Source organism: Lonchura striata, chromosome 8, assembly GCF_050655825.1.
Source record: "Lonchura striata isolate lonStrDom1 chromosome 8, ASM5065582v1, whole genome shotgun sequence".
Lineage (NCBI taxonomy): Eukaryota > Metazoa > Chordata > Aves > Passeriformes > Estrildidae > Lonchura > Lonchura striata.
In genome coordinates, this window is record NC_140710.1 from 20,242,944 (window position 1) to 20,267,564 (window position 24,621).

A 24,621-nucleotide genomic window follows, 5' to 3' on the forward strand; every position below is an offset into this window, starting at 1 on the left:
ATGTACCTTTGTTTTGTTGAGGGGTAAATTAATACAGAGTGACAGCCCTATCTGTAGTATCATGGAATTTGACAGGTAGAGGATGTTAACAGCCTAAAATATGCAAAACAAATAATTTCTTATCTTTGTGATAGTTATCAGCTATAATGACAACAACCATTAAGAAAACACTACTTGCTTGGTGCTATTATTTCTCCAGTAGGAAGTATAGGAGAGAGGATAGAGCTAGAGTGCATTTCAATACATTCTGATAGTAGCAGAATAGGGTGCAGTTCTGTAGGAATGATGCAGTCCGTGCTGGAGGGGGTCCTTAGTAAGGTAGTATTTAACTGATTGCTTTTTCACAAAAGGAAATTTGTGGTTTTGTCACAATAAAACAGAATATCATGGCTCTGGGCAATGACTACTCTTCTTTGACCAAAACTTCCTCTAAATATCTCCCTGGACCACACCTAACTTCCCTGTGTTAAAATTAAATGACTGAACCCCACCCCTCCTGCTGCCTAGGCAGGGCAAGGAGGGTACCTGGAGGCAGGTTGCAACTCCAGTATTGGAGTCCTGTGGCAGGACTCCTGTGCTGCTCACTCAGCTTGAGCTCCTGACTGCAGCCAGGAACAGCAAATAACACAGAAACAAAGGCTGCTGCACACTGCAGCCCACCACAGCCTTCTCCTGGGAATTCCGTGTGTGTCCCTGTCCTGTGCCCGTCCCGCAGCTGTCCCCGCACGCCCCGTGACAGGCAGCAGGTGGGTAACACTGCCTCTGTCCCTCAGCCCTGCCTACATCAGCTGGGGTAGTCACAGGAAATGTCAGCATGTCAAAAAGCAGCTGCAAAAAAAAAAGAATCAAAACCTTTACTTTGTGAAGTGCAATGGGCACCAGTTTCTTTTCCACTCTGGACTCCTTACGTATAACATTATGCCACTAACAGACAAAAAAACCAAAACAACAAACAACCCACGCAAAAAGATTGGTCTCTGAAAACTTCCTAAGGCAAAGAAGATGAAGTGAAGACTGCTATTACTCTATGTAGAAACATGTCTTTTTTTAATGTTCTTAATGTCATTTCAGTAGAGACTGTAATAATCTTAAAATCCACCCAACATGTTTCTGAACCACTGCTCTTAGCCTCTGCTTAGCCATATGTAATTCTAACAATCATTTTGCCTTGCTTAAAACTTCAGCATTTTTAGTCCAAGACTTTAGTCCCGAGGTTGGTTCTACTTGATTGTTTTTGTTGCTATCTAAAACAAGTAGCTTTTTCCAGCATAATTAGGAAGGATAAAATAATTTTATCAAATTTTATCAAACTCTCAAAAGTAAAAATAGCTCTGAAAAAGACAAAGCAAAGAAATCTGTAGGTCTGAAGTCCTGAGGAGTTATGGATGAATAACATACACATAACAGTGTAAACTTAAATCCCATCACAGCATCTTGGTACAGAATTGCAAACCTTTAAATCATCATAGCATGCCTGTGCTGTGACAGGATAAGAACAGTCATTCCAGTTTTGAGCATATTATTTGTCCAGCTAATAACTATTTTCATTTCCTCATTAACAGCATACCTATGTGTATAACTATGTCAAACGCTGCCTGCACAGCTTCTTCTCTAAACAAAACTCTGTTGTCAAATTCAGTTTGCAAAAATACCTACCTGAAAAAGACTCACATCCCCCTGGCACTAAGTGTCACACCGTGAAGGACAGGAAAAACACAGAGATGAGATGAAAGGAAGTGTCTTTGAAGAAATAGTTCCTAAAGGTAAAATTGCATGCTTCTCTTTTCCTGAACTTCCTAATCCTAATAAACTTATTGGCAAGTTGCTCTGTGGATGTTCTCAGGCAAGAAGAAGGAAGTTCACCATCAAAGCAAAGTTCTACTTATCTCCAATGTCAAAAGGTTTTCCATACCCAAAAAATACAACTTGAAGGAAGACATTATTGTTTGGCAATGTTCTAGACATCTTAAAAGAGAGAGGAGCTGCATTACTAAAAGCTTTGTGTATAAAAACTGTCAGAAGTGCTTCTGAATATCTGATTCTAATCAATGGTGGCAGTGATCCCTGCCTGACTTGGTGAATTTTTCAGTTCCTGACATATTAGATCATATTCACAAATATGTCCTGCAACCATGGAACTAAACTGCTGTTTCCAAGAGTCTTTTATGGGGCAAAAATACTACCTGCATATAGATTTTCATATACAGATTGATATTAATGGGACTAACATTTGATTTTTGACATAAACAGACCTATGTAGCTTAATTTATCAGGCCACAGCTACCAAAGAGCAGCAGTCAGCAGTTCACAAGGAGATGGTAAATAATTAAGAATACTTACACATACAGAAAGATGTTTCTTCAGAATATCTTTTCTTGCTAGTGGGATGCCAATGAAATATATGATAAAAGCAGTGTTGAAATTTCAAAATAGCATGTAAGTAAGCACAATAAAATTAAGAAATCAAAACAAACCTAATTGCAATAAGGCCAAATCAAACAATTAATTTTTTAACCTGGAACACAGGCCCTTTCAATTAAGGATCATGCTGCAAGGTGTAGTCTAGTAGCAAGATCATATTTTTTTATTGCAATAGTTTCCTGCTTATTGTTTGAAGGAAGACTGACCTTAGTATTTTGATACAACAGAGGTAATCTCTCATTACCAAAATGCTGTGCTGCCTGTCATAGCAGGAAACTCACTGAAATATTTGTTCAGTATATCAAAAAGCTGTTTGGGTTTTCCCCCTTTTATCTTTAAGTGCACCTCAGACTAGAATTGGGAGTGTTTTGTAATTGGAATATAGACTCTGAGAAGTACTATCCTGAACTGAAGAAAACTGAAAATTTGAAGTACTTGAAGTCAAAATCAAGTTTTAATAACATATAAATTAAAATACAAGTAAAAACAGGGAATTAAAAAATGGAGGGCAAAGAGTAGTCATGATATGAAATTCAGATGCTGGTTATTCCCATTTACACTTGAAATCTATTAAATACAACACTTTATAGAGGAAAAAAGAAAACACACACCACCATGCCCACATCTACTTGGAGATAGCCAAGGCAAAATAGACTAGGTCTCAGAAAGGGCAGCTATCACATTATTGCAAGCTTCAAAATTCAACAATGACTTTTTTATTAATAATTTCAAACCTTGCCTTAGGTTTTTCATTCAAGAATGAAGAAAAATTAAATTCTGTCTTTCCCTAATGGCATTAGGAACTTTTACTGAAAATTTCTGATTTTGCTGTGTGCCCAGTAAAAAACAAACAAACAAACCCCAAAAATATGTTTAACCTTTTCTTTCATTTCAGTTCACAGCTTCTCTAACAAGGTTACTGGAAGCATTCTAATAGCTGAGCCTATGCCTCTGACATGCAATAATGAAGTATTTTGTTTACTACTTGAACCCAAATAGTTGCATAGAAGAAATCGCAGATCAGCCAAATCTTCTATTTTCTTATATTTAGTTCAGTTTGATTAAATACTCATGAAACTCCTGACTCCTCCAATGGGGCAGCATTGGGTAGATGTAATCTGAAGATTACCACACTGAATTTTACAGGAACTGATAATCACAGTTGTGAGGAATGACTTGGTCTTAATTCTTAAGGAGTTTTTACTTCACTGCAAAAAAATACTATTTGAATTGTGGTTCTCTTTCCCACTTGTTCAAGTGGGAACAAAAAGGTTCTCTTATCCTCTTGTCTCTCTTTCATTTAAAAGAGACTGATAGAACATATAATTAAATATTGACAAGGGAGTAAAAAAAGTAGAATGAAGGGGGGAAGGAAAAACACAGGGCTCAAGAAAAGCAAATTATTTAACGTGAGAAATCTTATTTATATATTTGCTTTGTTGGTGTGCATGGCTTTTGCTTTCCCTGTTAAGCTATCTTTATTGCAACAGATGGGTTTTCTCACTTTTCCCCTTCTGACTGTCCTCCCATCCCCTGGCAGGGGAGGCAGTGAGCTGCTGTGGGGTTTTTAAACCATGAGACCTCTCGGGATCTAACCAAAACCACACTGGTTGCAAAGCCACTGCTCACACTGAAACAAAGCCTAGCTGCCAACAAATAAAACGTGCAGCCTCACACTGCACAAAGAAGAAAAAAGCCCCAGTCTGAATATTACTATGTGTCTCTCTCTCACACAGTCCTAATTAAATATAATCTTAATAAAGAAAAATTTTTGAATCACAGAATATAGCATTTCAAAAAACAATATTATTGTTTCATATCAAATGCAGTGTCATTGCCTCAAGCAAAAGTAAAATCTATTTCCAATCACAAGTTTAAAGGAAAAGATAATCGCTCTGTGTCAGCAACACTTAATTAATTTCTCCTCAATAGCAGCATTTCAAGAAGCTTAAGTGAACTATTTGCTAAAGAATAACAAACTGATACATGGTATCTACTCTTCCTCATGAGTTGTACTAACTGTATTAAAAAGGAATAAAAAAAAATCTGGAAACCTTGAAGAATGAGAAAAAAAAACCAACAAACCATGGCAAGTAATTTAATAGTCAGCAATTAACCCAGTTTTCAATCTTGTTGAAAACTTAACTGTTTTTCCATTGTGTGTCTGAAATAGTACTACCAAGTATTTTGTTGGTAATAAAAATTCTTTAAAAAGAACCAACAAATATGTTTCTCATATAGGAGTTGCAAGTGAGAGCATATTCTGGACAGTTTACAATGCCAAGAGCCCTGAAAGGTGCTGAGGTCTTGCCTTCCTCAGATTCGAGTGTTCGTGTGACAAGTCTCAACAACGGCTCTGGATGAAGCCTTGACTCTGAAGGAGAGTTCTTCATCTTTCATTCTGCCTTCAGAAGTTATTTTCCCTTTATCTAGACCAATTGAAATACCATCAGTACCTTAGAAATTTCTGGGAATAATGCTAGAACATTCTGTAAATAAAAAACAGTTTGCTGTCTGGGACACCAGGGCAGAGTTTGTATCACAGCACTGTCCAACTAAGATAGAAACAAGACCTACACAGGCTCAGGGCTCCCAAATGGTGTCTGAGCATGTAAAATAATTTGTTGTGTCTTGGGATCCTGTTTTCACCCAAAGTCAATATTTAAAAATCTTTTTAGCTTAGAGTGAGAATTTGCTTATCCAGATGAGTTATTTGTATGAGCATTCTCTTAGTTCCCTATCTGTAAAGGGCAGGAGAAGGATCTACTTCACCTGACTTCTGAGCACTGCCACCTGTGCTGATCATTTCCTGGCAGCTGATCAGTGTCAGACTTTAATTTTGAATAAAATGGATGATCAAACTTGTTGATGCACAGATACCTTTGCTTAGACTAAGGGATCCTACCTTGCTCACCCAAATAAACCTGAAATTTTTGGAAAACAGCACTAATGTACAGAAAGCCACCTAAGATAAAATTTGAATAAAGAAGTTTTGTTTTGTTTTTCTGTTACTCTGTAACTCTCATTATAATTATTGAGATTACTAAAACTGAAAATCAAGAGACAAACAAATGGCAAATATCCAAAGTTAAACCCCAATAAAACACTTGTTAGAAACTGAAGTGCAAGAAGATTCAGATCAATCCAAAGTGAATGACAGAAGGAAAGAAAGAAAGAAGGTTCACTGGTCTGCTCCATTTGTACTGACAGCATGAGGCCAAGAAGGTCAGAAAACAGGCAAGAAAAAACCATTTTTCTCTTTCTCTTCCACTCATTTCTTTCCCCTCTACTACACAGGTTCATACTTCATCATCTTCTGAGGTTAACAAAATTTCAGTTTCTGTGTACTTCTAATGAATTTAACATGACATCATCACACCAGAACTCCAACATTTTCTGCTGTAGTGTGCACTTTTCCCAGGAGTGATTCTCAAGGATAGGTCAAACCCACAAGATTTCATCAAGTTCTCTCAGCATAAATGTCAGCATATTATTACTGACCAGGAAAATTTATAGCAAAATAAATATCTCAAGGGTAATTTCTTGTTCTATTAAGCAAGAGAATATTATTTTCAACAAGAAGGCTGATGTGACAAAATACAGTTACAGAACTACAAAATGAATGATATGAAGTCTCCAAAAAGATATTTTAAGAGGTGACCCAACTATCAGTGCTCTTGACATGCCAGAGAAAATTCCAGAGCAAGCATTTGATATTCTATGTTTAAGATTATTGTTTTAATATGATTTATGTTATTATTGACAATTTGAAGCCAATTAGCAATGAATAAAATGAGAAATAAAATTCCATCTTCCTGGTAAAAGAAACTGATTACTTTTGTACATTCCTTTCTAGAAAGGATAATGATTTTTGAATTAAAATTGCAGTACAGAGCATTCTGCAACAAATTGTGGACTACAAGACGTCTCCTAAAAAAATACTTTATCATCAAAATAAAATAAGAGAAAAGTTTATATTCCTTCCTTATACATGTAAATGAGGCTAATATAAGCCTGGCAGGGAAAAAATTAAAATAAAGTATTATCTTACATGTAATACAGGCTTACCATAAAGATTTTCCATATTGTTTTCCAAATCCCTATCAATATACACAGAAATAAGCATCTTTTGATCATGGTGCTTGTCAGCCATCTGTTTAACTGCCACCTGTTCAACAACAGCTTAAACACAGCCCCATTTCTCAGATGCTTCTACAAAGACCTCAGAAAATGAGAAACTCAGAAAGGAAGCATTGCTCAAACTATTTAAACCAGATTTGATGCTTCAAATTAATGGAAGAGTTTGAGTTGGAAGGCACATCTGAAGGCCTGCAAAGTCCAGCTCCAAAGTGTGATCAGGTCTTGGCCTCAAGGCCTTGCTCAGGCAAGATTTTTACAACTGCAGGGTTGGAGTTTCCACATTCTCTCTGGGCAACCTATTCCAGAGCATGACTTAATTGGCATCTTATTTTAGAGATTAAAAAATTTTAATTACCAACAATTTTCCTTTATTTCTACCTATGCATTTTATAAGTTTCTAGCACTACTGGAAAAGAAAAAGAAAAAGGTGGTGATAAAACTATCATGATGTCATGGATAAGTGTGAAAAGCTTAAGTACACATCAGAACACCCATATTTATTAATTTCATTTCAACATGCTATTATATCAGTGGCCTACACTGATCTTTACCATGCCTTTTACTTGCTTCAAATGTCAGATACTACACTGCAAGGAATTTGGTTTATTTGGTTTGACAGACACTGGAAAAAGACTCAGCAAATGGACAGCTGACTATTTGCAAAGACTAAAAAAGCCTCCCATCTTTCTCTGATTGAAAGTTTCTCTGATGACCAAAGTTTAGGAGGGTAATACAAACAATTTCTCTGACAGTGACCTAATAACACATACAAGTCTGCTGTGAGATATTGCTCCCAATAATGTGGTCAGCACACAACTTGAAATGTCCCTTCAGTAACCACATGCCCAGATGCCAAACCAGTTTTTATACTCTGGGTTCTCTTAGAATTGTCCTGCTCAATTAAAAAAAAAAAATAAGGACACTAAAGAGGTAAGTTCCTAAAAGTGGGCAGGGCATAAAGCTGGAAGCTGGCAATGACACCAACTTGGGCAGAACAGTGGGTGTCCCATCCCCTGCAGAGTAAAGCACCTTGAAGAGGAAGCAGATATACATTTTTCCTGGTTGCTACAGAGAAGGGTAGAAAAGAAAATGGCCTCATCTCCTGCCCTTAGAAGACTCTGGCATAAAGAGATTATTAGCCCTTAAAATTAAAGGAAGGCATTTGATGTATGGTGGTTCATGTTTTGAAAGTGAGAATATATCTAAGATTCTTATTTCTTTTGAATTGTCCAAAACTAATCACTGCTTTCCAAATTTTGATAGTCACCATCCCTGGATGTGTTTAAAAAAAGACTGGATGTGGCAATCAGTGCCATGGTTTTATTGAGGTGTTGGGGCATGTGTGAGATTCGATGATCTTGAAGGCCTCTTCCAACCTAGTGATTCTGTGATCTTCTAACTGCTTCTGTGCTATTGGTAATGCAAATGGACTGCCAAAGCCCTCATGAACATTCTCAATCTTTTCCCCTGTCTCTTCTTTAAGAGCTTAATATTCTTACTTTATTTTACACTGATTTTTCAAGAGCCTTTAGCTCATTCCCTTGGCAATAGTGCTCACATTTGGCCAACAATCAACATACATTGACACAGAACTGCTTTCAAACCAGAGAGGGCTTACCAGGCTGAAGGAATGGCCATGTGGTTGAATTTCCTGGTTTTCCAGCCAATTTCCATGACTAGAATATTGCAAACTGGTCGCTTCTCCTCCTGCTTACCCTCCTCCATATCTAAGATAAAAGAAGAGCACACATCATTTTCTCCTGATTATAGCAGGACTGTTGTTTCTCTGGGGGTTAAATACTTGGGTGCTTTGAATTCCTTTAGTCAGAAAATGAAAACTTCATTCCTTTAAAGCTTGTGGATATGTTAGATTTTCTGACTATAAACCTGTCAGGTGCAGACTTATCCAGACAGGAGTGACTAAGAAGCTGTTCTTTATTCTCTTCTACATGCTGTATTATTTAGCACAAATAAAAAGACAAGTGACCACACAGTAGGTCTGCAAGCTGAACTAATGTGCTTCACTGCCTCTAATCTCCCCAATTACTTCTGATTTTCAGTCAAGAACCATGACTGATTTTATAACTCAAATAACATTTTATTTTCTTTAGCTCTTATATAACTGTGGTTATTTATTCTTTGCTACTTGAGAGTCATTTTTCAGTAAAATCAAAAGAGCAAACTGAACATATTGCCAGTAATCCAGTGCAAAAAATCATAGCATTCATTTAATGAGAGCTCTGCTATTCATTTGGCAAATGAGAGAGTGGAGTGGCACTGACATTATGTAGAGCAGGGACCAGTCTTAGATGAAGTGGCAAAGAGCAGCTTAATGTAACTCACTGATAAAACTGCCACTGATCTTGCTCCCTATCTGGGATTCCAAGAGAAAATGATGGAAAAGACATTCTGTGCCATTAATGATAACTGAGTAAAATGTGCCAATGAGAGATAATAATACACCTACATGACACAGACCATTAAGCAGCCAGTTACAACAGTCTCAAATAACACAAACAAATGAAAAAAACACTTATGGTCAAACCCTGGTCTTATTATGCTGTTGAATGGTTTTCAGAATGATTAATATGACCTGGAACTTATAATTCAAAAATGTAAACTACTGCCCTGTTTTCCTGAGTTAATAATTATTTAATCCAGCAATGTCAAGATGTGCAGCAGTAACAAGCAGAACTGTGCTGAAGGAAAGGCTTTTGGCTGTAATTCCATGTGCAGAAATAAACAGAAAGACTTTGACCCCAAGAAAAGCTACTGTCAGTGTCTTCTTCAAGGTATGTAAAAAAAATGTGCTTTGAGGTTAAAAGCAAAGATTGAAAATTGAAAAGCATAAGAGTGAGAAATATACATAGCATCCTATTCATCCTCTTCCCACGGCACTGGAGAGGTGTGTGGATATTTTTTTGCTCTGTTTTTGATTTCTTCTCTAAATAACAAGTACACCACACTGTGAAATATGGAGTGCACTTCTCCTTTTTGCACACATAGGACTGATGCAAGATCTGGCTGAAAGAATTAGAGGTACCACTCCCTGGTACTGGTTTTAAAGGTACTAGTTACCTTTCTTATGTCTTTATGGGAACTTCAGGTTCAGTCACAGGAAGGGAAAAGACAAAGGGTTCTTGAAAACATCCTTGAAGGCATGTGATGGCCACTTACATATGCAAACCCAAGTGAGAGCTGTGTGCAGCACAATTATTGAATCCTCACATGTTATACCTTTTATAGAGTCTCAGATGAGAGTGTTGGCAGGAGCACAGGAGCCTTCTGTGAGGACACTGTCCTCCTCCTCCTCCCGCCACCTGCCCTGCCTTGGCCAAAGGACACTGCTGCTCCCTTACACAGGAAAGGTTACAGCTCCTGCCAGTCTCCTTGCAGGGCTGGGAGCATCAGGTCAGTTACCCTGGATTGGTTTCAGCATCCAGAGAAATGAAGGCCATACAAGCTGACACTACCAAAACTATATGGATCTAACAGCTCTGGAATACTGGGGACTGAGGGTCACAAAGACCCGAGCTAATACAGTAACAAAACAATAACAATCCCCTAATTAAATGAAATTATATTCTTCCAAGGATTTTAAACATCACTGAAAATATGTTTAATCTTGCCCTATAATATTTTTAGATTTCTTTTTTGCATAACTCTGTTTATACTAATTAATAGCCAAAAATCTTCTCGCAGCAGACACAATTTATAAACCAAAAGTATGGATAACTAAATGCCCAATTGAAATATTTCCTGCACTGTAATTTAGTGCCACAGTTTTCAAACATAGTTTAATTTCAACACTTAGTATTTTTTCTTGTGAGTAATGATTAAAGGTTTTTATTAGGAAGCCTAGATCTTATTTCATGTCAAAGCAGATCAGGCACTGTAATGCAATGTTGTTTCTTTAAGAAAAGTAAAAAAATTCTAAGCCTTTAAAAAGCACTTTAGTGGTTACCTTTTAATTAGGAAAAAAAAAAACTGGAATCAGAGCAATATAAAATTCTGCATTAATTTCTGAATAAGAAAAGTAGTTTTGCAAAAGTATTGAAGCAAGCTAGATTGGTGAATGTCCAGATTCTGGAATAAAGCAACTAGAGAACAAATCTGGTACATGTTTCCTAAAACAAGGAGATAAAATTCAGATATCTTTTACTGTGCAGATCTCTACAAAGCATAACATACTAGCTTCCCACTTTCCCCTTTTTCAAGTAATCTGTTAAGTGAGAGGCACTAAACAACTGTCTTCTTCCACTGTGATGTCATCTACTTAGCTTGGTTTAGTTCAAGTGCATCTTTATCATTCTACTTAAATTCAGTTGCCCTGGTTTTTTCTCTTGACTTGCTGCATTTTATTTTTTTTGCTTTTTCAGTCTGGTTGTAGATTCTCTTGGGCAAAGACCAGTTGTTAATATGCACAGCTTCTCTCGCTGTAATCAGGACTTTTGAAAGGTTGTTACTAATGTTCTTGGAGAACTAGCACTAACCATGAATAAACAGGAAGCTTACACCTTGGCTATTAGAACACATCCTTTTGTTTTCCTCTTTTTGTGCATCATTCATAGACTAGTGAGAAAATAAAACCTTGGGCATATATACACCATCTAACCCAAAATGGTGTTCAAACATCCTGTCCTTTGATTAAAATGGGTATTTTTTCTTAATGTTGTGTTCATATCACTGCATTCTGCGACAAAAAAAATGAACTCAGCTTGCTTATCTACTTGTCCCTTTCAGGGACACATCTCATTAGGAGCCTTTTCGGTGCAGTGTACCCTTTCACAATCCCTCCAAGAAAATGTAAAAATTATCTGATACTGTAGCTTTTGCACTGTCTCAAAAATCAGTACTAGGATTCCCAATATCACCTGACACGGAAGTAAATCCTTTTATTGTGCCAAGTATTTTATGAATTATTAATTGGTCCATTAGACTTTTGCCTGCAATGGGAATAAATTAGAAAAAAGGACAAAAGTATTTGTAAAGGTGAAACTTCAAGTGGTCCTGCCTGCTAAGCCAAATTCTTAGAGCTGCATTTGTGTTTACAATAAAACCTCTCTGCTAGTTTTAGGTTTGAAAGTTTATGGTATTACCACAATGCATAGTTCAATGAAGGAATTCAAACAGCAAGAGGAAGAAGATGGTACACACATTTTGATGAAGCATAGCTGCAGTGTCTAAAGATATCTCTGCAAAATGCTGTTAATGGCTTACTGAATTGATCTGTTCAATTTGTGCTATTTAATGAAGCAGAGCACCTGACACTTTATCACAAGCTTGTACTGGTTAAAAGTGTTTAGCTAAATGTCTGTATTGCTAATGGTGTTTCCATGCCATATTTCTCTTTGCAGATCTGCAAAAATAATAGTATGGATAAATTCTAGGTATTTCAGACTTTGGAAAGCACACTTTGGGAGCCAAAAGGCAGACTAGTGAAGAAAAGGCTAAGCAGCTTCATAATACAAAGAGTGTGAGTAGCAAATAATTGTGCCATAATTAAAGAAAATAAAACACGTTATCATACTTTTAGGTGGAAAAAGCTGGAAGCTAATCACGGCTTGCTGCAATAGTTCCAGTGCTCTCGTGTAGTATAAATCTAGCAAAATAGAAATAAAGACTACAGTTCCAGAAAAACATTTAGGTGTTCAGATGGAGAACATTGCTTTATTCTACTAATCCATTTTTAAAATTTAGATAGACCTTTAACAGTCTTGTAAAATGCATTTATCAGTTCAGTGTTCACTAGATTGTATTCATCTTTAATAAGATCCATACATTATGTTTATAAAAAGAAAATTAACTTTCTCTGTTCTTGGTGGCAATGAATAAAAAAAATTGTAGGAACAGAACACATTTTGTACAATTAATAATCTGAAGCTGGCATTGGACTGTTGACACAATTAGAAAGATCTCTTAAAAATTCTCAGAAACTTGTTTGCCCAGCTGTATTCTGTGTCCTCTGGAGTTCTAAGCAGTTTAATTTGCAAATGAATCAAGAAAGCCAAGGCCAAAATCACATTTCACTAAACATAACACATTGTGAATCATGTGTTCATCATGTGGGCTGATTCTTGGTTTATTTCTTCTGTATAAAATATACCTTGAGATTTTCTGGTTTAATTTGGACAAACTTTTAATTATTATTAGCAAAATAGACATGGTATAAAAGTTCAAGGTTAGCCTAGTATATGATCCCACTCAAATGGCAAAGAAGTAATTACCTTATCACCATCCAGAGCCAAACAGCACCACAGACTCAATGGCAAAGATAACCTTGGAATTCAAATTTCTGGCCAAAAACTGAGCTAGTTAGGGTCCAGATCTGATCTTGTCCACTGTAATCCTAAACCAATGGATTCAGGTCCAAATTTTGGCACAGTCCTGTTAAACTGCTTCCTCACCAATTGTGTAACAATTCTTGAGCCTCATTAAAAGACTTCTATAGATAAAAATACAGAAAAGAGCAACTTTGTCAGTAATTTAAATGGGAATAAAACCATTACCAAAATACTGGACCTGACGTCTTGTCCATCCAGATGAGAGTAGGATAATCTATTACTGTATGGATGGGAGGTACTTAATACAATGGAACTTCTAATTTTTGTTGAGAGGCTATATACTCTTTTAATATATATAAAATTAAAAGGTTCAGGGAGAAAAAATGCTGAAGTACAGAAGATACAAGATAAAAAGCTACACCAGCAATTTCTAACCACCCTGCATAAACAAAACACAAACTTTTCTAACAACTCCACTGCCCTGCCCTAGTAGATAATATGCAGAGTTAGGAATGATTCTATTAATCAATTAATTATTCTATCAATTATTATTATAATATCAATTAATGATTCTATTAGGTAGTGTGAACAATAAATTGTATTTGTTAAGAAAGACAGAAATATAACTAGTTTTATCAAAGCCCTCACAAGTATAATTTTCTGGAAAAATTTAGGCGTCTTTTTTCTGCAGCAGGGAAAGAGAACAGAAAATCTTTGACATTCCAATGTAATTTTCAAATTAAAAAAATAAAACCACCTCGTTACTAGATAGGAGAAATATTCATTTGTATTTACAGACATGTTTGCTTTCCTAAATGATCCCCAAATACTAAGTATTACTTTTCATTTACAAAATTGAAAGTCAGGTACAGGGCACTTTTTCCCAAACAGATGGTACAGTACCTGGAGACTGAATTCCCACTAGGTGGTAACAAACACATGCAAGTCACGAGAGTCAATAAGTCTCAAAAAGTAAGGCAACATGCTCCACTTTGTTCAGAAGCAAGTCAGTATGACACTATTACCTGAAAAATGCCCAACTGACTTTAATTTGAAGAAATATTTTGTTACAAATCTTTTCCTGATCTATAATTGCCATAACCCTAACCATGTCTTCTGCTTTCCTTTTAAGCCCCACTTCATCTGTGTGCTGGCTCTCCAGCCCCCCAGATTAAAGCTCTCACTCCTCAATTTCTGTCTCTTGCTGCTGCTGAAAATTCACAGTAGATTCTAATTCCCTTAGCATATGAAAGTGAAGTGTTCCTAAAGTAATAATCCTGTTCATATATTGCTCCGAGCTGGTGAAGCAGTGCTTGCTGTTATTCAAAGGACAGCAACAAAAACAAGGAGCCTGGCTCAGCATATTGGTTTTTTTCTGCACAGGGAATGTACCTAGAATTATTCTGGTTTTCTGAGCTCCCTGTCGGCAGCTTTCATTACAGAGCAAACTTGACAACTCATTGTATTTAAGGAATTTTACTTCAGGATTTCTGCTGTTTTTGGTGTCTGCATAATTTACTCACAGATCAAATTCAGTATTATCTTCATGTTAAAATACATTTTAGCTATTGCATCTAAGAAGTTCTATTTTATATGGTCATCCAGGCCAGTCACAGCCAAGCTGAAAAGATTTTCAGTGGCATCATTCCCTCACCTTTCCAGTTTTCTTTTGTTTCTTTCTTTGTTTGTTTTTGTTTTGTTGGTTTTTTGTGGGTTTTGTGGGGTTTTTTTTGGTTTTATTTTCTTTTTTTTTGAGGAATTCTAAAATCTTCAGTCTGGAGTAAGAAAAGGACAGGAAAAAGTTATTTCCCTCAACTAGAAAGGGCATCATGCTTAAAACACTAATTCCTGAAATGCTCAGTTCCCAAGATGCCCATCTTGAGGAACTGAAGCACTAGCACAGAATGATACACTGTAAGAGTGGCATTACTTAGCCCAAGTTAAACAGAGAAGTAACCCTATTTCTTCCCTTAAGCACCAAACAAGGGAAAACCACCACTTAATCTTTGGCATTTGCTATTTACCTTGTAAATCATGGCTCAGCAGGGACCCTTGCTGCTTCTCCCCTGTAAATGTAACTTGGCTGGAACAGAATGGGCTCATGGTTGTCTTCTCTCTATAAACCTGGTATAAAAGGACTAAAAAATACTGAAGTTTTTATAAATAAAGATCCTGAAGAACATTGACTAAATAAAATGGAATTTAAAAAACACAATAAGTTAAAACACCTTCCCTTTGAAGTAATTGATAAAGTTTTTGCCTTTACATTTCACATGGAGTAGATTTCAGAACTGAAACAAGATATTGGAAACTAATTCAATTGCTCTACCTCTTGTATGAAATATAATAAGAAATATTCAGTTAGTCCTGCTCCTATCAGGGGCACTGTGTAGCTATTTCTTAGCCATTTTGTATGCACCTGTACTCACCAAACCAACATGTATTTTACACTTGACAGCTCCTGCCATTCCTAATCCATAATCCCATGCTGTTGCCAAGGGTAGCCAAAGGTCTGTTTTCTCAATGAGCAGCTTTTGCACATTTTTACAGATACCAGTAGCCTTTTTCTCCCACTAGGAATAATAAAAAAAAAAAAAAAAAAAAAAGGAAAAAGCGTGTAACAAGCATTGGAAGAGAACTAAGAGAACTACAGAGAAAACAGCAGGCACAGTTTCATTCATGCATATTTTAAATAGTTCAGTTAAAATGTACTAAATAGAGTTTAAATTATTCCCAGTTGTTTCTGTGAAGGTGTGACAACATGTCAAAACCTGGATTCAACTGATGTTGTTTTATGATGTTGTTTTTTTATTCAGGCACCAGATTTTCAACCGAAGTGTGAATGCCAAAACATTACAGCCAAGACCCCAAAAGATATCAACTTAGAAACAGTGCCACAACATATCAACATTATTTTATTGATCATTTTCTCCAGAACTTTTTAAAGGATGCAGCTGAGGAGGCAACCTGACTTGGAGATGAAGCTACAGAGCTGCAGTGATTGAGAAACAGGAAAAAGAAAGTGAACCGTACTGTTTTTCAGAAACATCTTTGACCAATTCATTTTTATATGGCAAACTTTTCAAAATTAATCATGAAGAGCTTATTCTAGGTCTATATTAAGACAAAGATTTTTAGTTGTGTTCAGAGCATGTTTGTTACTATTCTTCAAAAAACTGCAGTTAGTGCTGAAGATAAATTATGTCTAAACAATTACTAAAATATTGAAAAAAGGATGTCATATGTCCTATGGCTCCTATGTCTAGGGGCCATAAACTAACTAGCTAAGCTTTCAGTCAAGTGCACTTCATGCAACTCTAAATCAATTTTAGATTAAACTGGAAATCATCTCCTGAGCATCTTTCTGACCTATGCCATGCCGAGAGGTGTGGCTTGGCAGTGCTGGCAGGTTCCAGTGCAGAGACAGGGACCAGTGGCACTGAGTGCACCAGTGGCACTCTGGCACGAGCTCTCCCTGAGCTACACACAGAGCCCAGCAAGGAGGAGCAGTCAAGGCAGGGTCTGGCAACCCAGCTAGAGAAAGTGCTGCTGCTGGGACCAGACTATGCCTAAACTGCATTGGCAGATTTATTACAATTAATAAAATATTTATTATCTTTATTTCCCTAATTTATTTCCCATGTTTTAAACCATTGGTCTGTGTTAGGACTCTGGAAAAGATCATTGCAGTTCATCTGAAGGGAGCCTTTCCACTTGCAATACCATGGCAGTCCCCAAATACCCAAGAGAGCATTCTAAAAACTCAGCACAAAGAACCTGCATGTCTTTGAGTCTCTCCTTTAAAATTTGCCATTAGAGAAAATTTCTTTTGAAGAATTCTGGCTTTCGAGTATAAACAATTTAGGACATTCTAGGTAAGCATTCTAGCAAATATTGCAAACCCAGCTTTTATCAAAAAAATGATTGTCACTCTTTCTCACTTTGGTACAGTTTGATGCATCTCTTAATTCCCTGACATGTAGAGAAAGTGTAGTTACTAACATGGATGAATCAGTTGCATCAGAAGATACAAAGATATTATTGCAGTATTTAGCATTAACTCAGCTATTGTGCAGTCATTAGGGAGACAATGCCCTTAACAGAATTAGTTCATTTTCACAAGTGCCAGCACATAAAGCAGAGTGCAACTTTTCTTAAGCTCTGCAATAAAATAAGCTGAATTTAGATACAGGATTATTTTCTTCTGGATCTGGCCATTAGGGGCTGTACCTATCATTTAGGTGCTTGTTCTTAGAAATGCTTTAATATTAAGAGATATAAGGGACTTGAAAAATTATTATTATTATTTTATTGATTTACTTTTAAAGACTTTTCAAGAAGTTTCACTAACTGCCTAAAGCAATGAATAGGATAATTTTATTACCATCTCTAACTTATTTTGGTGGGGTTTTTTTATGATATCTTTCTCAAGATAGGACTTCATAGATCACAGAACTTCATAGGACTTCATAGATCTTCAGGAGAAAGTAACATTTGAGATTTTTCTAACTTATCTCTGAAGTATTTTAAGGGTTTTTTTCTCCCCTATTTAAATTTATATCCCCTTTCCATTCAAATTCTAAATGGAAAATGGCTACAAAAACATTAAAAATTAATGAAAATGAATTAGTTGTCCTTGCAATTACTTGAGAACACCCCAAGTCAGAAAGTTACATTAAATACTGTAATACAATCAATTTGCATGTAATTTGATTTAATTAAATTAAAGTAATTAAAAATGTTAGCACTTAAGTAAAGAGTGACATATCACAAATTTACTTCTAAGTGCAATAATTACTCTCACTTATAAAACAAGCAGCAGTTCATTTGAGGGTGCCTGCAATTGTAAAGTCAAGACACTGAAAGCAGAAATTCAGCCTTGGATTCTCACCTCTTCCACACAAGGATAACACTTGAGGACTCAATTTCCCTCAGCTCTCTTCTGTTTCCAAGCAGATTATCATTCAGCAAAAATGCTGAACTACTTTATGGTCACACATTTTACCGTGAGAAATCTCAGTAAAAGAGCCAAACATTTTATTTGGAAAGGGCAAGAACCAAGGTCATCTTGATCACAGATGGCAGAAGTTAAGAACTGCAGTACTTGACTAGCACATCAACTACCAATGTGCATCTTTCTAAAATAAAAGCAAATCACCATAGAACCTTTCATTCTGAAGAACCTTCAAAACTTCAATTAAAACCTCGCCTTGAAATAATGGGAAAACAATCTCTTCTCATTTACCCATCCTCTGTTACTGCAAAAGTATATTCATGGACTTAAGCAAGGAAGTGATTTTGCACCTGTGCTTATTTAAGTATGACAAATGAGTTATGTGTTTAACTATTACAAATGAGAATAATTTTCCCTGTGGAACAAAAGGTATGGAATTTCTAAGTCCTTTTGTTATAGTTGCATAACTGGATGAGAGAGCAGTGCTTGGGTGCCTACTCAGTTCCCTGATGGTCCAGAAACTCCCCAGCAGTCACCTACACAGGTGGGAACAGACCAGCTGGAGACAAGAGGGAGCAGGATAAATAATTGCTGCAGGGGACTCTGCGGGAGGGACCTCTGATATGTACTCATTATGGTGACTTATACAAAAAACCCCCAACAAATTAGGGGTTTCTTTAAACAATCATTCTGCCCATGAGTGTCTAAAATGATCCAGAAGAGCAAATTGAGAAATTTCCATGTTTGTGTGTCTGCAGCAAAGGAAAAGAGAGTAAAACCTTCTCATTGAGGTGATACTAAAAGCTTTCAGTGTCCTCCAAAATACCTTGCCAGTTCTTTTAATATCGTTGCTTGCCAGGAAACACAATATGGCTCTGAACAAGGGCTATGAAAGGTTGGCATATTAAAAAACATTTAGCTATTGACAACATGTTTCCTAAGGAACAATGGCTGAAAATGTACTTTGATTAATTCTTCTCTTTATGTAAGACTAGAGCATACTAAGTAAATATCTATTTGAGATGACACCATTTGATATAATAATGAATTACAGGGGGAAAAAAAGTATTTCTAGAACTTTAATTTTTCTTAAAATAAGAAAAAACCCAAAGTAAAATAAACCAAAAATACCCACCTTTTTCCCCTCTTCATTTTACAAATAGATGTCAAATGCTGTTAACCTTCACAGAACTAATCTAAAAATGATTAAGTGTCAATAAAGGTTAACAAAAATAATCCACAAAAGGGAACACAAGCATTAGCACACTAGAACTAGCAAAGAGAAGTAGGGACTGAATAAACTGAAAAATTAGTACCTCATTAGACTTTTTAAAAAATTTCTATTCTATTTCTATTCTACTTAAAAACAACATAAAGAAATTTTAATATAAAACTTATATTATGAGCAAAATTACATAATTTAGGTTTCTGGGATATGACTAGAATGATTTTTCAAAATCCATCAATCTGCCAAAAGTGAAAAAGAAACTTAATTAGCACTTTAAAATCCTCTGTATCTGCAGATCATTATTGTCCTTCATGAAGCAAAAATGTTATTTTTATGTAATGGTAAGAGACCACATTCTTGGAAGGTAATTTTCAGAAGTTACAATATGATTGTACCAGAAGAGTAAATTTACTGTGCTGAATGCTTGGAGAGAAAAACAATACCTTGGTTTCAGAATTAGTGAGACTCTTGCTCCAGTAGTTCTTATTTGCAATTCCCACATGAATCAAAACAATCATATTTCCAAAAGTCTAATTGGAACACAAATCCTGAAACTTGACTTATTGTCCCATGCATCTTCTACTCCTTTGATAAAACTCTGAAAAACACTTTTACAAATCGCTAATTTCTATTTAAAGCCACCTTAAGGACTGTCACACTGAATTTAAATTTTCTGGGCGTGCTGCTGCAGCTGTGGCATACAAATGCCAGTGCTACCAGCGCTGCAAGATTAAGCTCCTTCAGGACTATCTCAGCCAGAAAACACCATGCCTTTCTGTACCAATCACATTTGCCAGAACAATTTTCAGTCCAAACTGGACTTCTGAACACCAACACACCTTTTCAAAACCAATATTTTTAGGTCTGTTGCACAAGATCAGGCTCAGATTAATATTTCTAGGAAGCATTCGTCTTCCTCCACAACTATATTTGTATCAAACTATCTGAATGCTTCACATTAGATGCATATATCCTCTATAGTATAAATGCACTGTCTTTTGTCCCCTGATTTCAGGAAGGGACAGAGAAATTAAGCATTAAGTGTAATAAAAGGGCCTATAAAACAAAGAATTAAATAAAGATATGTAAACATAATCTGGAGCCTTGAATATGGTGCTGAGGCTCTCAGCAGAGAGCAATGTGAGAATCTGGCAAACTTCACTTTGGATTGTCCTGCAGACACTGAGCTGCCTAAACACTGTATTTTCCTCAACAAGCAGCAAATAAAGACAGAGTGATGCCAAGTGTCCTGCCCCTGAAGAGGAACATCTCTTACTTCTTCATGTCCACATTTCCTCTAACACGAGGTGCCCACTTGCTTCCCATCTTTTAAAAAACCAAAGGAATTTCAGTCTGCCTTTTGTTTGTCTCTTTCCAGGTGACAGTATCAAATCTAATAGTTAGAACACCCATGCAGGAAACAGGAGCATGAGGACTCATTTCCTCTGTTTTTCTAAGAAAATACAGTAGTAAATATCTTCCTGTTATGTAGCATAGCTTGGGTGAGGGAGATTCAGATTTTTTCTGCTGAACTGAAAAAGCAGTTGACAAGTAAATGTAAAATTGTTTTCATATCCTGAAATGCATTCATTCTCATGTGCAGGGTTGGTTTGTTCTTGTAGTATTGCCTGGATGATTATAGAAAAGTAGGAGAAGGACAAAATACATTAATGCCTTTTTCCACAGAGCCTCTACAGCATGCATGAAAAAATACCTACTGAGAGTCTCCTGCTTTAGCCAAAAAACATATTGAGTCTTCTCTGAAGCTGAGTGACCCAAAAGGAACACATTCAAACAAAGTACATTATATTTAGTTCCTTAATACTGGATCTGAGGTAAGAGTGGATGAAGGACGCACCCAGGTTCTCACACTTAGGCTGCCAGACAGGAGAGTTTCTGTTTAATTTTCAGTGCATCCTTGCTGATGCCAATAGTCTTCTCATAGCCAGCATAAACATGATTGGAGGGGTCCTGTTCATATGACCTCTGCCCTTGCCAGTAGGAGGTTTGCACTGTCCTGGAGAGCAGAGCCCCAGGAGCTTGGGACTGGAACTTGTCCCATCTCTGGTGGCCCTGTGCCCACGGCCTCCCTGGCTGTAGCTTTGGCTCTGTGAGTGCCTGGGCTGGGAGGCAGCTGTGGGTGCTGAGTGACAACCCACAGCACACTGTCAGCTCAGCCTGGGATCTGTTGGGAAGGCAGATAGTGATAAAAATATGGAAAAACACATAGCCATGACTGAAAGACATCTTCACCCTTCCCAAGGTACATGATGCATTTTTAACAGAATAATCCTTTTGAAAATGTACATTTTTTAATAGGGAAACCAGTCAAAGTGACTTAAGAAATTTTTGTTTTGATTTTCCCATGTCTCCTGGGAAAAAGGAGGAAAAGAGGTAAGTTTCAGTTTAAATGTCAGATCTGTGTTCAGATTCTATTTTCTGTTCAAGAGCACAAACTACAAGAAGCGAGGGGAAGATCTACAAAATGCCTTTGCATCAACTTGGTTTCCATTGAAAAGTTACTGGAGGGGAAAACTTACATTCCCCTATTGCCCACAACATTGTTGTTGAAATGGGCAGTCCCCCAATCCCCCTTCCTAACATACTTCAAACTTCTAAGCAGGTATTTTAAAAGTTTCTGTAGTAAAATTCTATAGTGGCTTGAGAGAGATGCTGTTCAAATTGACAAAAGACTGGTCAGAGCTGGTGTTGCCTGGGCTTTGGGGCAGGAGTTCACCTTTCAGTGCAAGGAGTGCCACCAGAGCTGCTGGCTTCTCATCACTGCATCAGGTGCTAAGGTATACCTGACACAGCAATTTCTTGTATCCTAATAGTAGGTTAAAATGATACAAAAGTCTTCTATTTCATAAGATGTGACAATCATATTTATCACATACTCTGAACAAAATGGCATTTCTGTCATTTTGATAACGAGGTGCCTTATTACCACTGAGTGTTGAAAAACTGTGGTAACGCTGTAGGAAAGCTTTAAACAAGGAATTTTCATCCAAATTAAACTGTCTTACTACGCTTTTGAAAGGTGCACTGCTATAACTCTGCAAAGACAGTTAATTGTGAGATGGTCTTATCCATAAAATATGCCAACTGAATTTTACAAATGTGACATAATTATTCTACATTCCTTCATTTTCTTCTGACACGTTAATGATTTATCAGATTTTAATCTGAGAGCACAAGCTACCTTTGGAGAGGTAGGACAGAGGAGATAAATTTCTATATTTTAATGCAGGGTGGCTTGGCTGGCAATGGCCCAGGCAGCTTCCAGGCCCTTCCTGAAGGAGCTGCCCTTGCAGCCAGGGGGAAGAAGTGTTGTAGCTGTCTCTTCATGTGTGAGAGCTGCTTATGTAGTTGGCAATGATGAACTGTATTGCAAAATCAAGTATTTAGGATATGGAATTGTCGCTCTAATGACTTATGTGCGATGTCATCTTTAATTTAATACATCTTAAATTCCTTGTGAACTTAAAATACAGTGTACTTCCAAATTACTCAAAAGCCTTGTCTGTTAATTAAGAGCTACGGACCAATATAATGTGCTAACTTAGGGCTGGACAATTAGCTTTACATTATTATACAAATGGAGTGGTGTTAAATGAGCGAGAAGGGCTCAGTATTTTGTGGTACATTGACACCTCAATATATTTTCAGTGATTGTGCTGTAATATTGTGTTCAGTGAATTTACTGTAGATTTACACTGGCATTAATTAAGATCAGAATTTGGACTTTGAGTTTTAATCTACCTTGGTTTGTATGCATATCTCATTATAAGTGAGAACAAACTGTTACTAAATTATTTCTATTATACAGCACTGGTTAAAATGCTTGCATTTTAGGTACAGATTTTTACTGTGCTGAATTCCTCTGAAAATATTAAACAATGATTGAATATTTTATTCTTACTCACACTTGGAAATAACTGTCCAAAACAAAGAGAAGGAACATTTAGAGAAGAGTAATTTCTCACTGTAAGGCACTTGGTTTCATTTCCTTGAGATGAATCCTATCCCTATTAACACAAAGCACCCTTGAAAGTAGAACTAATGGCATCTTTTCAATGTTTAAAAATGTTACACAAATATTTCACTCTTTTTTCCCATTGAAAATAAAAATAATGAATTTTAAGTGAATTGAACTTAGAAAACAAAACAAGATTTAGTGTTATACACTAATTTGGCATGCTAGTTTGAACGTGCAAATGCAAGATATCAAGCTTTTAAAATCACATCAGTGTAATTTTATAAGCTTTCAGCTATCACTAAGAAAATGATCTTTCTGCTATACAATAAGTTTAAACAGTTTCCAACCATGAGCTGGGATTTTTATGGAAGCAAAATGCTCATCTTCTGAGGAAGCAGAGGCAAGGCATATTTCATTTCACAAGGTTGCAAGTCTCTGGCAAGTACTTCTGACCTAAAAGATGGTGGCTTAGATAAAAATAAAGACAGTAAGCAACACTTCTATCCACTTGCAACCTTTAAGAAAATAGTTGTTATGACTTCTCCGGCAGGTTCTTTGTTGGTTTCATGTCTCAGAAATCAGGATGCAGCCCAAGGCTGGAAAGTGATGGTCTGGGAGGCTGCTCACAGACACCAGGAGCAGCACTGCAGCTTGGTTTCCTGAGCAAGAAACCAGGTCCCACATTGTCACTCAGCCTCAAACTGTGCACAGCATAGACTGAATTTCCTTACAAAAGAGTAAAAAGAAAGGAAGAACTAACACCTAAGGTTTAGCTCCTCTGTCAGTAGTGGCCACATATGCAAACCAGCAGGTGCTGCAACACTGTGAGCTCCAGCATGTTCAGGGTCTCTCTTACCTTTCCGCGGTTCCAATGGCCACACTGTCCTGCCCCAGGCCGGGCCCTTCACCTCGCTGCCAGCGCCCTGCGCACAGAGCCACCCGGGACTGACACTGCTGGGATTGCTCCTGCAGGGCAGCTGGGCACACAGCTTAGTGCTCAGGAAGGGCTAAGCCTGCAATCCCTGGCATATTTCTCGTCCCTACTCTTGGTTCTCTTTAACACTTTATCAAACTATTCAGTATATCAGGAAACACTGAGCTACTTACAAAGCATTCAAACAGTACCTGAGGTCATGGCTTGCAGCGCTGTACTGCTGAAGGGAGCAGAGTCCAATCTCTACCCAGCACATTATTCAAGCAATATTTCTGAAATTGGAAGAAGAGGATTTAATTTCTTTCCTTAGATAAAGGAAAACACACAGTCAGAAATATCAACAAGAATATGTACTCCCTTTTCCCTTTAAGCTGAGTTGAGAAAAAAGGCTGAAACAAAACTTGCTCAGTTAAAAACCTAGAAATTCTCTTTGCTGTCAGGATATCAATAGAGATAAATATATATTTCTTCTAAAAGCCTGAAGCACACAGAAGTGCCTTGATTACAATGATGACTTTCCCTGTGATGTGGAAGACAAGGATCAGGCAAAGGTCACACCTGCACAGGTACCGCTGTGAGCACACATGGCCCTGGCCACTGCACAGCACACTGCACTGAGGCTGATCCACAAAGAGCAGTTTCTAGCAGGGCCTCTTCCTTTCACACAGTGCAAAGCAGAAT

At 37.0% G+C, this 24,621-nt stretch overlaps 1 protein-coding gene across 1 annotated transcript in view; it reads right to left on the bottom strand.

Moving 5' to 3' along the window:
* Positions 1-24,621, bottom strand: part of LOC110479950 (uncharacterized) — a 322,855-nt gene that overhangs the window by 207,833 nt on the left and 90,401 nt on the right. The window contains exons 4-6 of the mRNA XM_085585937.1: positions 15,275-24,212; positions 14,870-14,969; positions 8,180-8,288 (exon numbers count right to left, since the gene is read on the bottom strand). The gene's annotated coding sequence lies outside the window, so the exon portion shown is untranslated. The remainder of the gene's footprint in view (positions 1-8,179; positions 8,289-14,869; positions 14,970-15,274; positions 24,213-24,621) is intronic.